Source organism: Lampetra fluviatilis, chromosome 72 (genome assembly GCF_964198595.1).
Source record: "Lampetra fluviatilis chromosome 72, kcLamFluv1.1, whole genome shotgun sequence".
Lineage (NCBI taxonomy): Eukaryota > Metazoa > Chordata > Hyperoartia > Petromyzontiformes > Petromyzontidae > Lampetra > Lampetra fluviatilis.
The window spans coordinates 453743-468315 of record NC_136346.1 but is presented as its reverse complement, the minus strand read 5'-3'; the positions used below and the strand labels follow the sequence as shown (position 1 = coordinate 468315).

At 52.4% G+C, this 14573-nt stretch overlaps 1 pseudogene; it reads right to left on the bottom strand.

The window, feature by feature from the left end:
* Window positions 1-6729: 6729 nt before the first annotated feature.
* On the bottom strand, window positions 6730-11819 carry LOC144953160 (trace amine-associated receptor 365 pseudogene; annotated as a pseudogene).
* Window positions 11820-14573: the final 2754 nt, after the last annotated feature.

The window sequence follows — 14573 nt, the reverse complement described above, 5'->3', positions numbered from 1 at the left end:
TGTAAAAGAGCCCTCGGGAGCCTTCGGGGAAAGAGGCGGAGAGATCTAGAAGGTGGGTGGGGCGAGGGGCGGAGAGATCTAGAAGGTGGGCGGGGCGAGGGGCGGAGAGATCTAGAAGGTGGGCGGGGCGAGGTGTGGAGAGATCTAGAAGGTGGGCGGGGCGAGGGGCGGAGAGATCTAGAAGGTGGGCGGGGCGAGGGGCGGAGAGATCTAGAAGGTGGGCGGGGCGAGGGGCGGAGCCAGAGAGTTCTAGAAGGTGGGCGGGGCGAGGGGTGGAGAGATTTAGAAGGTGGGCGGGGCGAGGGGTGGAGAGATCTAGAAGGTGGGCGGGGCGAGGGGTGGAGAGATCTAGAAGGTGGGCGGGGCGAGGGGCGGAGCCGGAGAGTTCTAGAAGGTGGGCGGGGCGAGGGGTGGAGAGATCAAAAAGGTGGGCGGGGCGAGGGGCGGAGAGATCTAGAAGGTGGGCGGGGCGAGGGGTGGAGAGTTCTAGAAGGTGGGCGGGGCGAGGGGCGGAGAGATCTAAAAGGTGGGCGGGGCAAGGGGCGAAGCCGGAGAGTTCTAGAAGGTGGGCGGGGCGAGGGGCGGAGAGATCTAGAAGGTGGGCTGGGCGAGGGGCGGAGAGATCTAGAAGGTGGGCGGGGCGAGGGGCGGATAGATCTAGAAGGTGGGCGGGGCGAGGGGCGGAGAGATCTAGAAGGTGGGCGGGGCGAGGGGCGGAGAGATCTAGAAGGTGGGCGGGGCGAGGGGCGGATAGATCTAGAAGGTGGGCGGGGCGAGGGGCGGAGAGATCTAGAAGGTGGGCGGGGCGAGGAGCGGAGAGATCTAGAAGGTGGGCGGGGCGATGGGCGGAGAGATCTAGAAGGTGGGCGGGGCGAGGGGCGGAGCCACCCCCAACTCGGGCTGATATAACGGCGGCTCCGTGAGGTCTTCGGGGTTCTTCGTGTTGCTGGTGTCAAGTTGATCCACGACGGGTTAAAGAAGCCTCTAGCCACGTGGTCCGGGAACCAGCTCGTGGTTCGTGCCGGGATAGCGAACCGTGTCTGGTTCTGATGTAGCGTGGCAAGATGGGCGTTCGACAGCCGAGTGTAGGTCACGTGATGTTGTGTGTTGAGTTGGTGAAATAAATAGTGTTGCTCCCGAGACAACGTCTGTGACTGAGTTGGACTCACTACACATCAACAACAATAACCACAACCACAACAACCACAACAGCAACCATAACAACAACCACAACTACAACAACCATACCAACTTCAACCACAACAACCATAACAACAACCACAGCAACACACACATATTGACACACTCGAGTAGCGTGTGACGTTTAGCGCTGGTGTGATTACAACAGCAACTACTGATGACGGAGACTTGTGTTGCCTCCGAAACGTCGTGATTTTTTATTTTATTTTACTTTCATTAATTTTAATGTTTTACCTACGTGACTTTACCGAAAAAACCTAAGAATATAGCAACTACAACCACCAGAACAACAACTACAGGAACAACCACAACAACAACCACAGCAACAACCACAACAGCAACAACCACCAACACAAAAAGAACAGGAACAACGATAGCAATTACAACAACCACAGCAACAACCACAACCACAGCAACAACCACAACAGCAACAACCACCACAAGAAGAACAGGAACGACCACAACAACTAAAACAACAACAACAACCACAACAGCAACAACCACAACCACAAGAAGAACAGGAACAACGACAACAACTACAACAACCACAACAACAACCACACAGTGTAGTGTATAGTGTAGTGTAGTGTCGGGTGGTGGCGGGTTTTGACGACACAGTCAAATTCACGAGGTCCTGCACAAAATAAAACCGCGATTATGGAGGATGTCACTCACTCGGATGCCTTCACCACCACCTGGAGACCTTCACGAAGCACAGCGGTTTCTGATACGAACAACTTAAAGCGTCATCTTCAGTAGGCGATTCACGTTGAAAGAATCATTACAACTTTAATTCGTTTTAAAGCTTACAGAAAAACAATTCGCGCGAAAGTATGTTTTTGCACTTAGGCAAAAAAATCTAACAAACACAACCGCTCCCGCGTTTATTTATGCCAATTACACATCGCTGAACATGTGATGTGTTGTTTAGTAACTTCAGCTACATACTATTAACATTCCTTCCCTTTGTTAATGCTACCCCCCATCCCCTCCCTTTGATGCTGCTAATCCTGCATAATGCACGGGCATAATGACTTTGAAATCCCCCGCCCACCTCCTACGCATTTCCCATAAATATGCTAAATTCCGCTTGATATGATGTTTATTTTGTCAAGGCGCTCTTCCTCCCCCCTCCAATCCAGCTTAAATATACGCTCCAAGCTTGGTGGTGTTTCATTCTTCACCTGAGGACGGCTGCTTGCGTTGTGGCCGAAACGTCGTGAGAATAATTTTATTATGTTTTATTTTTATGATTTTATTACTTCCCTTCTACGTGACTTTACCGAAAGAACCAAGAAGACACTTAAAACAGTACGGGGTAAAAAAAAAACACATTTAAAACACAGCACCCAAAGGCGTCATATCACGAGAGAATTGTGCAAAAAAATACGATATTTTAAATAATGATTAGCGGCGATTATCCGAAGTTTTTATTCAATCAGGCGCCCACCCCCTCCCCCCAGAAGCCGCCAGATAACACTGGTCAACACACTTTTTCTGACATAAGGTATTCCAACGGTCTTAAGGTAATTTTTGGGGTGCCGATTTCAAATCTGGCATCAGTTTTTGTCTATCACGTCAGGTTTTTGAGATATCAAATATAGCATTTTCAATAAAAACTGCAGAAGAAAAATATGAAATAAATATGGATGTCTACGTAAAATGATATTATGAACACACTATCCTAAAAATACAGCACCGTATTTTAACACTAAAGCAGTCACTGACTCGCAACAACTTGCAATCATAAGTGACAGAGTTAATTTCGGGTAAAATCAATGAAAATGGGGTATGCCGATAGCATAAAATGAGATGTGATAGAGCAAATCTGAGATCAGATTTGGAATCAACACCCTGAAATTAGTCTAGAACAGCTGCAAAAGTCCAGGCCAGAAAAACATGTTTTTTTTTGTTGTTGACCAGTGTAATCGCCGATAAACCGGAATGGTAATCGATTATCTGCTGGAATATTGATCCCCGTCTCGTCTCCATTTGTCTCTGTTTAGAAATTTAGACCCAGGCTAACTAAATGTTCATTCCAGGCTAGGCGAAGTTGAGACACAGGTTTAGTGAATCTTTTGCTGCAGGTTTAGTTAATTTTTTGTTCCAGGTTTAGTGAATTTTTAGTTGCAGGTTTAGTGAATTTTTGTTGCAGGTTTAGTGGATTTCAGTTAGTGACCTTTAATCCTGCATTGAGAGATTTTATTTTCTAGGCTTAGTGAATTTTAATCGTTGTGTGAGTGAAATTTAGTTCCAGATTTAGTGAATTTTAGCTGCGGGTTTAGCGAATTTTAGTTCCGGGTTCGGCGAATTTTTAGTGCCATGATTTAGTGAATTTTAGCCACGGGTTTAGGCAATTTTAGTTTCAGGTTGAGTGAATTCTAGTTCCAGGCTTTAGCGAATTGCATTTCATGGTGAATGTTAATACCGGGTTTTAGTGTGAACAAATGTCCTGTGCCTAGTGAATTTTCTTTCCGTATTTATTAAATTGTTAGCCCATGTTGAGTGAATTTTAATCCTAGGTTTAGTGATTTTAAGCCCATGTTTAGTGAATTGTAATCCAAATTTTAGTTTAAGCCCATGTTTATTTAATTGTAAGCTCAAGTTTAGTGCATTTTAAGCCCAAGTTTAGTGCATTTTAAGACCAAGTTTAGTGAATTTTAAGCCCATGTTTAGTGAATTTTAAGCCCAGTTTTAGTGATTTTAAGCCCAGTTTTAGTGAATATTAAGCCCCAGTTTAGTGAATTTTAAGCCCAGGTTTCGTGCATTTTAAGGCTAAGTTCAGTGAATTTTAAGCCCAAGTTTAGTGCATTTTAAGCCTATGTTTATTGAATTTTAAGCCCAGTTTTAGTGCATTTTAAGCCCAAGTTTCGTGAATTTTAAGCCCAAGTTTAGTACATTTTAAGCCAAGGTTTAGTGAATTTTAAGCCCATGGTTAGTGAATTTTAAGCCCAGGTTTGGTGAATTTTACGCCCAAGTTTAGTGAATTTTAAACCCAAGTTTGGTGCATTTTAAGCCCAAGTTTAGTGCATTTAAGCCCAGGTTTAGTGAATTTTAAGCCCAAGTTTAGTTAATTTTAAGCCCAAGTTTAGTGAATTTTAAGCCTAGGGTTAGTGCATTTTAAGCCCAAGTTTAGTGAAGTTTAAGGCCAAGTTTAGTGAATTTTAAGCCCTGGTTTAGTGCATTTTAAGCCCAATTTTAGTGAATTTTAAGCCCAAGTTTAATGAATTTTAAGCCCTGGTTTAGTGCGTTTAAGCCCAGGTTTAATGAATTTTAAGCCCAAGTTTAGTGAATTTTAAACCCAAGTTTGGTGCATTTTAAGCCCAAGTTTAGTGCATTTTAAGCCCAGGTTTAGTGAATTTTAAGCCCAAGTTTAGTTAATTTTAAGCCCAAGTTTAGTGAATTTTAAGCCCTGGTTTAGTGCATTTTAAGCCCAGGTTTAGTGAATTTTAAGCCCAAGTTTAGTGAATTTTAAGCCCAGGTTTAGTGACTTTTAAGCCCAGGTTTAGTGCATTATAAGCCCAAGTTTAGTGAATTTTAAGCCAAAGTTTAGTGCATTTTAAGCCCAGGTTTAGTGAATTTTAGGCCCAAGTTTAGTGAATTTTAAGCCCAGGTTTAGTGACTTTTAAGCCCAAGTTTAGTGCATTTTAAGCCCAAGTTTAGTGAATTTTAAGCCTAGGTCTAGTGCATTTTAAGACCAAGTTTAGTGAATTTTAAGCCCAAGTTTAGTGCATTTTAAGACCAAGTTTAGTGCATTTTAAGCCCAGGTTTAGTGGCTTTTAAGCCCAGATTTAGTGGCTTTTAAGCCCAGGTTTAGTGACTTTTAAGCCCAGGTTTAGTGAATTTTAAGCCCAGGTTTAGTGAATTTTAAGCTCAGGTTTAATGAATTTTAAGCCCAGGTTTAGTGAATTTTAAGCCCAAGTTTAGTGAATTTTAAGCCCAAGGTTAATGAATTTTAAGCCCAAGTTTAGTGAAATTTTATCCCAATTTTAGTCAATTTCAAGCCCAGCTTTAGTGAAACGTCGCCCCCAGGCTCAGTGAATTTTAAATTTACGGTCAATTTCAGTCGCAGGCCCCGGGGTGAATCCCGGGTTCACCGCGATGGCGTCACGCGATTGACGATCCAGCCAAGGTGTTCAGGATGCTCGCTGATGCAATCGTCGGTACGCCGCCTGCCCGCCCGCCCGGGTACCCGTTCCCTACCCATACCCGGCCGCACCAGGGTCGCAAACGGCTACCTGTACCCGTACCTGGCCGGGTACGGGTAGCCGGGTATCGGGTAGGGTACGGGTATCGGGTACCCGGTTGCGACCTCTGGGATGAAGCCATGTTGCAGGCGCGGGTGGGTTGATTCTAGGAACTTGCATTGTGAGAAGAGACAAGACGTTGGGAAATGAGTGACACACGGTGACTCACCAGTGACTCACGGCCTACCCGTACCCTACCCGATACCCGGCCGGGTACAGGTAGCCGGGTATCGGGTACCCGGTTGTAACCTCTGACCCAGAGGCCCTCCCCCGCCTCTCACGACGCCTCTGCATCGTCATCACCGGCACGCCCGACACGGGTTGATGCATAGTGTAGTGTATAGTGTAGTGTATAGTATAGTGTAGTGTATAGTGTAGTGTATAGTATAGTGTAGTGTATAGTGTAGTGTATAGTATAGTGTATAGTATAGTGTAAAGTGTAGTGTATAGTGTAGTGTATAGTGTAGTAGTGTATAGTGTAGTGTATAGTGTCGTGTATAGTATAGTGTATAGTGTAGTGTATAGTGTAGTAGTGTATAGTGTAGTGTATAGTAGTGTATAGTGTAGTGTATAGTGTAGTGTATAGTATAGTGTAGTGTATAGTGTAGTGTATAGTGTAGTGTATAGTGTAGTGTATAGTAGTGTATAGTAGTGTATAGTGTAGTGTAGTGTATAGTGTAGTATATAGTGTAGTGTAGTGTATAGTGTAGTGTATAGTAGTATAGTGTATAGTGTAGTGTATAGTGTAGTGTAGTGTATAGTGTAGTGTATAGTATAGTGTAGTGTATAGTGTAGTGTATAGTAGTATAGTGTATAGTGTAGTGTATAGTGTAGTGTAGTGTATAGTGTAGTGTATAGTATAGTGTAGTGTATAGTGTAGTGTATAGTAGTATAGTGTATAGTGTAGTGTATAGTGTAGTGTAGTGTATAGTGTAGTGTATAGTATAGTGTATAGTAGTGTAGTGTATAGTATAGTGTAGTGTATAGTGTAGTATATAGTGTAGTGTAGTGTATAGTGTAGTGTATAGTAGTATAGTGTATAGTGTAGTGTATAGTGTAGTGTAGTGTATAGTGTAGTGTATAGTATAGTGTAGTGTATAGTGTAGTGTATAGTAGTATAGTGTATAGTGTAGTGTATAGTGTAGTGTATAGTTGTATAGTGTATAGTGTAGTGTATAGTGTAGTGTAGTGTATAGTGTAGTGTATAGTGTAGTGTATAGTAGTGTAGTGTATAGTATAGTGTAGTGTATAGTGTAGTGTATAGTAGTGTAGTGTATAGTGTAGTGTATAGTGTATAGTGTAGTGTATAGTGTCGTGTATAGTGTCTCACGACGCCTCCGCATCATCATCGCCGGCACGCCCGACACGGCGGCAGCCGCAGCGAATGAGCACTCCGAACGCTCTGCGGAACGGGCGGTTCAGGGAGGCGTAGAGCAGCGGGTTGATGCCCGAGTTCACGTAGCCCAGCCACGTGACCACGTTCCACGCGAGGCCGCCGCTGCTGTAGCCAATCAGAGGGTCGACGACGCTCAGCAGGAAGATGGGGAGCCAGCAGAGGAGGAAGACCCCCATGATGGTGGCCAGCGTCTTGGTGGCGCCGTGCTCGCGACGCATCCGCCTCCAGCGGTTGCGGCTCTCGTCATCGTTCTCTTGCGACTGGTGGCGGGTGAGGGGGGGTGTGGGTAGGTGGGTAGGTAGGTGGGTAGGTGGGGGGGTAGGTGGGGGGGTAGGTGGGTAGGGGTGAGGGGTGTGGGTGGGTAGGTGGGGGGGTAGGTGGGTAGGGGTGTGGGGTGTGAGTAGGTGGGGGGTGTGAGTAGGTAGGTAGGTGGGTGGGGGTGTGGGTAGGTAGGTGGGTGGGTAGGTGGGGGGGGTAGGTGGGTAGGGGTGTGGGGTGTGGGTAGGAGGGGGGTAGGTGGGTGGGGGTGTGGGTAAGTGAGGGGGTGCGTAGGTAGGTAGGTGGGTGGGGGTGTGGGTAGGTAGGTGGGTGGGGGTGTGGGTAGGTAGGTAGGTAGGTGGGTAGGTGGGGGGGTAGGTGGGTAGGGGTGTGGGGTGTGAGTAGGTGGGGGTGTGGGTAGGTAGGTGGGTGGGGTGTGAGTAGGTAGGTGGGTGGGGGTGTGGGTAGGTAGTTGGGTGGGTAGGTGGGGGGGGTAGGTGGGTAGGGGTGTGGGGTGTGGGTAGGAGGGGGGTAGGTGGGTGGGGGTGTGGGTAAGTGAGGGGGTGCGTAGGTAGGTAGGTGGGTGGGGGTGTGGGTAGGTAGGTGGGTGGGGGTGTGGGTAGGTAGGTGGGTAGGTGGGGGGGTAGGTGGGTAGGGGTGTGGGGTGTGAGTAGGTGGGGGTGTGGGTAGGTAGGTGGGTGGGGTGTGTGTAGGTAGGTGGGTGGGGGTGTGGGTAGGTAGGTGGGTGGGTAGGTGGGGGGGTAGGTGGGTAGGGGTGTGGGGTGTGGGTAGGAGGGGGGTAGGTGGGTGGGGGTGTGGGTAAGTGAGGGGTGTGCGTAGGTAGGTAGGTGGGTGGGGGTGTGGGTAGGTAGGTGGGTGGGGGTGTGGGTAGGTAGGTAGGTGGGTAGGTGGGGGGGTAGGTCGGTAGGGGTGTGGGGTGTGGGTAGGTGGGGAGGTGCGTAGGTGGGGGTGTGGGGTGTGAGTAGGTGGGGGTGTGGGTAGGTAGGTGGGTGGGGGGTGGGTAGGTGGGTGGGGGTGTGGGTAGGGAGGTAGGTGGGGGTGTTGGTAGGGAGGTGGGTAGATGAGTAGGGAGGTAGGTGGGGGTGTGGGTAGGTAGGTGGGTGGGGTGTGTGTAGGTAGGTGGGTGGGGGTGTGGGTAGGTGGGTAGGGGTGTGGGGTGTGGGTAGGTGGGGAGGTGAGTAGGTGGGGGTGTGGGTATGTAGGTAGATGGGTGGGGGTGTGGGTAGGGAGGTAGGTGGGGTTGTGGGTAGGGAGGTGGGTAGGTGGGTAGGGAGGGTAGGTGCGGGTGTGGGTAGGTGGGGGTGAGGGTAGGTAGGTGGGTGGGTGCGTAGGTAGGTGTGGGTGAGGGGTGTGGGTAGGTGGGGGTGTGGGTAGGTAGGTGAGGGGGTGTGGGTAACCCACTCACCCACACACTCACTCACTCATCCACTCACTCACTCATCCACTCACTCACTCACTCACCCACTCACTCACCCACTCACCCACTCACCCACTCACTCACCCACTCACCCACGCACTCACTCACCCACTCACTAATCCACTCACTCACCCACCCACTCACTAACCCACTCACTAACGCACTCACCCACTCACTTTCTCACCCACTCACTCACCTACCCACCCACTCACCCACTCACCCACCCACCCACTCACTAACCTACCCACTCATCCACCTATTCACTAACCCACTCACCCACTCACTCTCTCACCCACTCACTCGCCCACCCACTCACTGATCCGCCCACTCACTCACCCACTCACTCACCCACCCACCCACTCACTCACTCACTCACTAACCCACCCACTCATCCACTCACCCACTCACCCACTCACTCACCCACCCACTCACTCACCCACTCACTCACTCACTCACCCGCCCACTCACTCACTCATCCACCTACTCACTAACCCACTCACTCTCTCACCCACCCACTCACTGATCCGCCCACTCACTCACCCACCCACTCACCCACTCACCCACTCACTCACCCACTCACTCACCCACTCACTCACCCGCCCACTCACTCACTCATCCACCTACTCACTAACCCACTCACTCTCTCACCCACTCACTCACCCACTCACTCACCCACTCACTGATCCGCCCACTCACTCACCTACCCACTCACCCACTCACCCACTCACCCACTACCTCACTCACTAATCCACTCACTCACCCACCCACTCACCCACTCACCCACTCACCCACCCACTCACCCACCCACCCACCCACTCACCCACCCACCCACTCACCCACCCACCCACTCACCCACTCACCCACCCACCCACCCACTCACCCACTCACCCACCCACCCACTCACCCACTCACCCACCCACCCACTCTCCCACTCACCCCACTCACCCACTCACCCACTCACCCACCCACCCACTCTCCCACTCACCCCACTCACCCACCCACCCACTCACCCACCCACCCACCCACTCACCCACTCACCCACCCACCCACCCACTCACCCACTCACCCACTCACCCACTCACCCCACACCCACCCACTCACCCACTCACCCACTCACCCCACACCCACCCACTCTCCCACTCACCCCACTCACCCACCCACCCACTCACCCACCCACCCACCCACTCACTCACTCACCCACCCACCCACTCACCCACTCACCCCACTCACCCACCCACCCACTCACCCACCCACCCACCCACTCACCCACCCACTCACCCACCCACCCACCCACTCACCCACTCACCCCACACCCCCACCGTTACCTGTGCCCTCGACGCGTGGATCTGCCTCGCCTGCCTGCGCGCCACGCGGTAGATCTTGGCGTAGGCCACGATCATGATGCCCATGGGCACGAAGAAAGCGCACGTGGTGTCCAGGAACACGAAGCCCACGTTCTTGTAGAGGACGCAGTCGCCTGGGCAAGTTCGTGCCACCACCATCGCCTCGATGCCCACCGTGTTCCAGTGCAGGAGGAAGGGCACCACGTAGAAGGTCGGTCCCAGCCACGCGAAGGTCAGCATGGCTGCCACGCTTCGCCGGTTCACCTGAAGGGCGGGAGGCCGACGGTGAGGCGTTCCGAAAGGGAGGTGACCCGCGAGTGACGGTCGCTCGCTCGGCGGCTAAGTCACTCACCTGCTTAGTCAGTCACCTACTTAGTCACCCGCTTAGTCAATCACTCACCCACTTAGTCACACATTCACTCACTCAGCTGCTCAGTCACCCAACCACCCACTCACTCACCCACTAACTCACTCGCTCAGTAACCCACTTACTCACTCACCCACCCACTTAGTCACGCACTCACTCACTCACCCACTCAATCACCCACTCACTCACTCGCTCAGTCACTCAACCATCCACTCACTCACCCACCCACTCACCCACTTAGTCACCCATTCACTCACTCACCCACTCATTCACTCAACCACCCACTCACTCACCCACTCATTCACCCACTCACTCACTCACTCAGTCACCCACTCACTCACTCACCCACTAACTCACTCGCTCAGTCACTCACCCACTTAGTGACCCACTCACTCACCCACTAACTCACTCGCTCATTAACCCACTCACTCACCCACCCACTCACTCACCCACTTAGTCACCCACTCACTCACTCACCCACTCACCCACTTAGTCACCCACTCACTCACCCGCTCAGTCACTCAACCACCCACTCACTCACTCACCCACTAACTCACTCGCTCATTAACCCACTCACTCACCCACCCGCTCACTCACCCACTCACTCACCCACTCACTCACTCACCCACTCACTCACTCGCTCAGTAACCCACTCACTCACTCACCCGCTCAGTCACTCAACCACCCACTCACTCACCCACTAACTCACTCGCTCAATAGCCTACTCACTTGCCCACCCACTCACTCACCCACTCACTCACCATCCGTCTGTCCATCCATCCGTTCATCCATCCATCCATTCCTTCATCCAAATGTCCATTCACTGACCCATCCATCCATTCATCCATATGTCCATTCACTGATCTATCCATTCATCCATATGTCCATTCACTGACCCATCCATCCATTCATCCATATGTCCATTCACTGATCCATCCATTCATCCATATGTCCATTCACTGACCCATCCATCCATTCATCCATATGTCCATTCACTGACCCATCCATCCATTCATCCATATGTCCATTCACTGATCCATCCATACGTCCATTCAATCATCCATCACGCCCCCCACCCCCCTCCCCATCTCACCAGCGCTTGATAACGCAGCGGGTGACAGATGGCCGTGTAGCGGTCGAAGGCGATGCAGCTGAGGTGGACTATGGACGAGGTGCACAGGCTGTAATCGAGCGCGTGGTGGAGCTTGCAGAAGAATCCACCGTAGGCCCAGCATCCTCCGCGGACGGTCCGCGTGGAGCTGAACGGCATCACGACGAGTGCGATGAGCGCGTCGACGGCGGCGAGCGACAACGTGAACGCGTTGGTTCGCGTCCGCAGGTGTCCGAACAGCGACACGGCGGCTATGACGAGGGCGTTGCCCACCACAGTGCCTGCCATGAAGAGGACGAAGAGGACCTGAAGGACGACGGATGTGGGGCTCGACTCCGGCGGAGGCGGCGAGGAGCCGGGGCCGGGCGGGGAGCAAGCGAGGCCCGTGGAGAGGGAGATGACGCAGCGGGGAGATGATGGAGAATCGCCGGAGATGTTGGTGGTGGTGGATGACTCCATGGTGCGGAGGGGGATGGGAGGGGGGTGGAGCTGTGGGGTGGTGGGAATGGGGTCGGGGTGAAGGGGTCGGGCACCCCCGCACCCCCCCCCCCCCCCCCCCAGAGTCGTTTATTTGTTCGCGCACTTACTTACTCGCTCGCTCGTTCACTCACTCACCTACTCGCTCATTCACCTACTCACTCACCCACTCACTCACTCGCTCACTCACCCACTCACTCACCCACTCACTCACCCACTCATTCATTCACTCAATCACTCACTCAATCACTCACTCACTCATTCACACACTCACTCATACACTCACTCATACACTCACTCATACACTCACTCATACACTCACTCACCCACTCACTCACCCACTCACTCACTTACTCATTCACCCACTCGCTCACTCACTCATTCACCCACTCGCTCACTCACTCACCCACTGGCTCACCCACCCACTCCCTCACCCACCCACTCCCTCACCCGCACGCTCACCCACCCACTCACCCACCCACTCACTCACTCACCCACTCACTCACTCACTCACCCACCCACCCAATCGATCACCTGCTACCTCACACACCCACTCAGCCACCCACTCTCTCACAGACCCACTCGCTCACCCACCCACTCGCTCACCCACCCACCGATTCACTCACCCACTCACCCATTCACTCACTAACCTACACACTCGCTCACTCACTCGCTCACTCACCCATCCACTCACCCACTCACTCACCCACTCATTCATTCACTCAATCACTCACTCAATCACTCACTCACTCATTCACACACTCACTCATACACTCACTCATACACTCACTCATACACTCACTCATACACTCGCTCACCCACTCGCTCACTCACCCGCTCACTCACTTACTCATTCACCCACTCGCTCACTCACTCACCCACTCGCTCACCCACCCACTCCCTCACCCACCCACTCCCTCACCCACCCGCTCGCTCACCCACTCACCCACCCACTCACTCACTCACCCACTCACTCACTCACCTACCCACCCAATCGATCACCTGCTCCCTCACACACCCACTCAGCCACCCACTCTCTCACAGACCCACTCGCTCACCCACCCACTCGCTCACCCACCCACCCATTCACTCACCCACTCACCCACCCATTCACTCACTAACCTACACACTCGCTCACTCACTCGCTCACTCACCCATCCACTCACCCACTCACTCACCCACTCATTCATTCACTCAATCACTCACTCAATCACTCACTCACTCACTCAAACACTCACTCATACACTCACTCATACACTCACTCATACACTCACTCATACACTCACTCATACACTCACTCATACACTCACTCACTCACTCACCCACTCACTCACTTACTCGCTCACCCACTCGCTCACCCACTCGCTCACCCACTCGCTCACTCACTCGCTCACTCACTCGCTCACTCACTCGCCCACTCGCTCACCCACCCACCCGCTCCCTCACCCACCCACTCACCCACCCACTCACTCACTCACCCACTCACTCACTCACCTACCCACTCACCCACTCACCCACTCGCCTCCTCACTCACCCTCTCACTCACCCACCCACTCACTCACTCACCTACCCACTCACCCACTCACCCACTCACCCACTCGCCTCCTCACCCACCCACTCACTCACTCACTCACCCACTCACTCACTCACCTACCCACTCACCCACTCACCCACTCGCCTCCTCACTCACCCTCTCACTCACCCACCCACTCACTCGTTGTGATTGTCGGCACACGGAGACTCGGTCCGTCCGTGGCTCCATTGTCCCGTTGGCACTTTAGCCGAGTGGAGCGATCGTCACAACAATCACAACAATGGACACCACTCACAACGATCATCACAACACCACTCGCAACACCAACAACCTCTCGCGACGCCAACACCAATCACAACACCAAGGTGGCTCACAACAACAACAACATCATCATGAAGGCCGTGGTAAGTGGGTGCGTGGGTGTGTGGGTGAGAGGGTGAGTGGGTGAGTGGGTGGGAGAGTGAGTGGGTGAGTGAGTGGGTGGGAGAGTGAGTGGGTGGGAGAGTGAGTGGGTGGGAGAGTGAGTGGGTGGGAGAGTGAGTGGGTGGGAGAGTGAGTGGGTGGGTGGGAGAGTGAGTGGGTGGGAGAGTGAGTGGGTGGGAGAGTGAGTGGGTGGGAGAGTGAGTGAGTGGGTGAGTGGGTGAGTGAGTGGGTGGGAGAGTGAGTGGGTGAGTGTGTGGGTGAGTGGGTGAGAGGGTGAGTGGGTGAGTGGGTGAGTGAGTGAGTGGGTGGGAGAGTGAGTGAGTGGGTGAGTGGGTGAGTGAGTGGGTGAGAGAGTGAGTGGGTGGGAGAGTGAGTGAGTGGGTGAGTGAGTGGGTGGGAGAGTGAGTGAGTGGGTGAGTGTGTGGGTGAGTGGGTGAGAGGGTGAGTGGGAGGATGTGTGGGTGAGTGGGTGAGTGAGTGGGTGAGTGAGTGGGTGGGTGAGTGGGTGAGTGGGTGAGTGGGTGAGTGAGTGGGTGAGTGAGTGGGTGGGTGGGTGAGTGAGTGAGTGGGTGGGAGAGTGAGTGAGTGGGTGGGTGGGTGAGTGGGTGAGTGAGTGAGTGGGTGAGTGAATGGGTGAGTGAGTGGGTGAGTGAGTGAGTGGGTGCGTGGGTGAGAGGGTGGGTGGGTGAGAGAGTGAGTGGGTGAGTGATTGGGTGAGTGGGTGAGTGAGTGGGTGAGTGAGTGAGTGAGAGGGTGAGTGGGTGAGAGGGTGAGTGAGT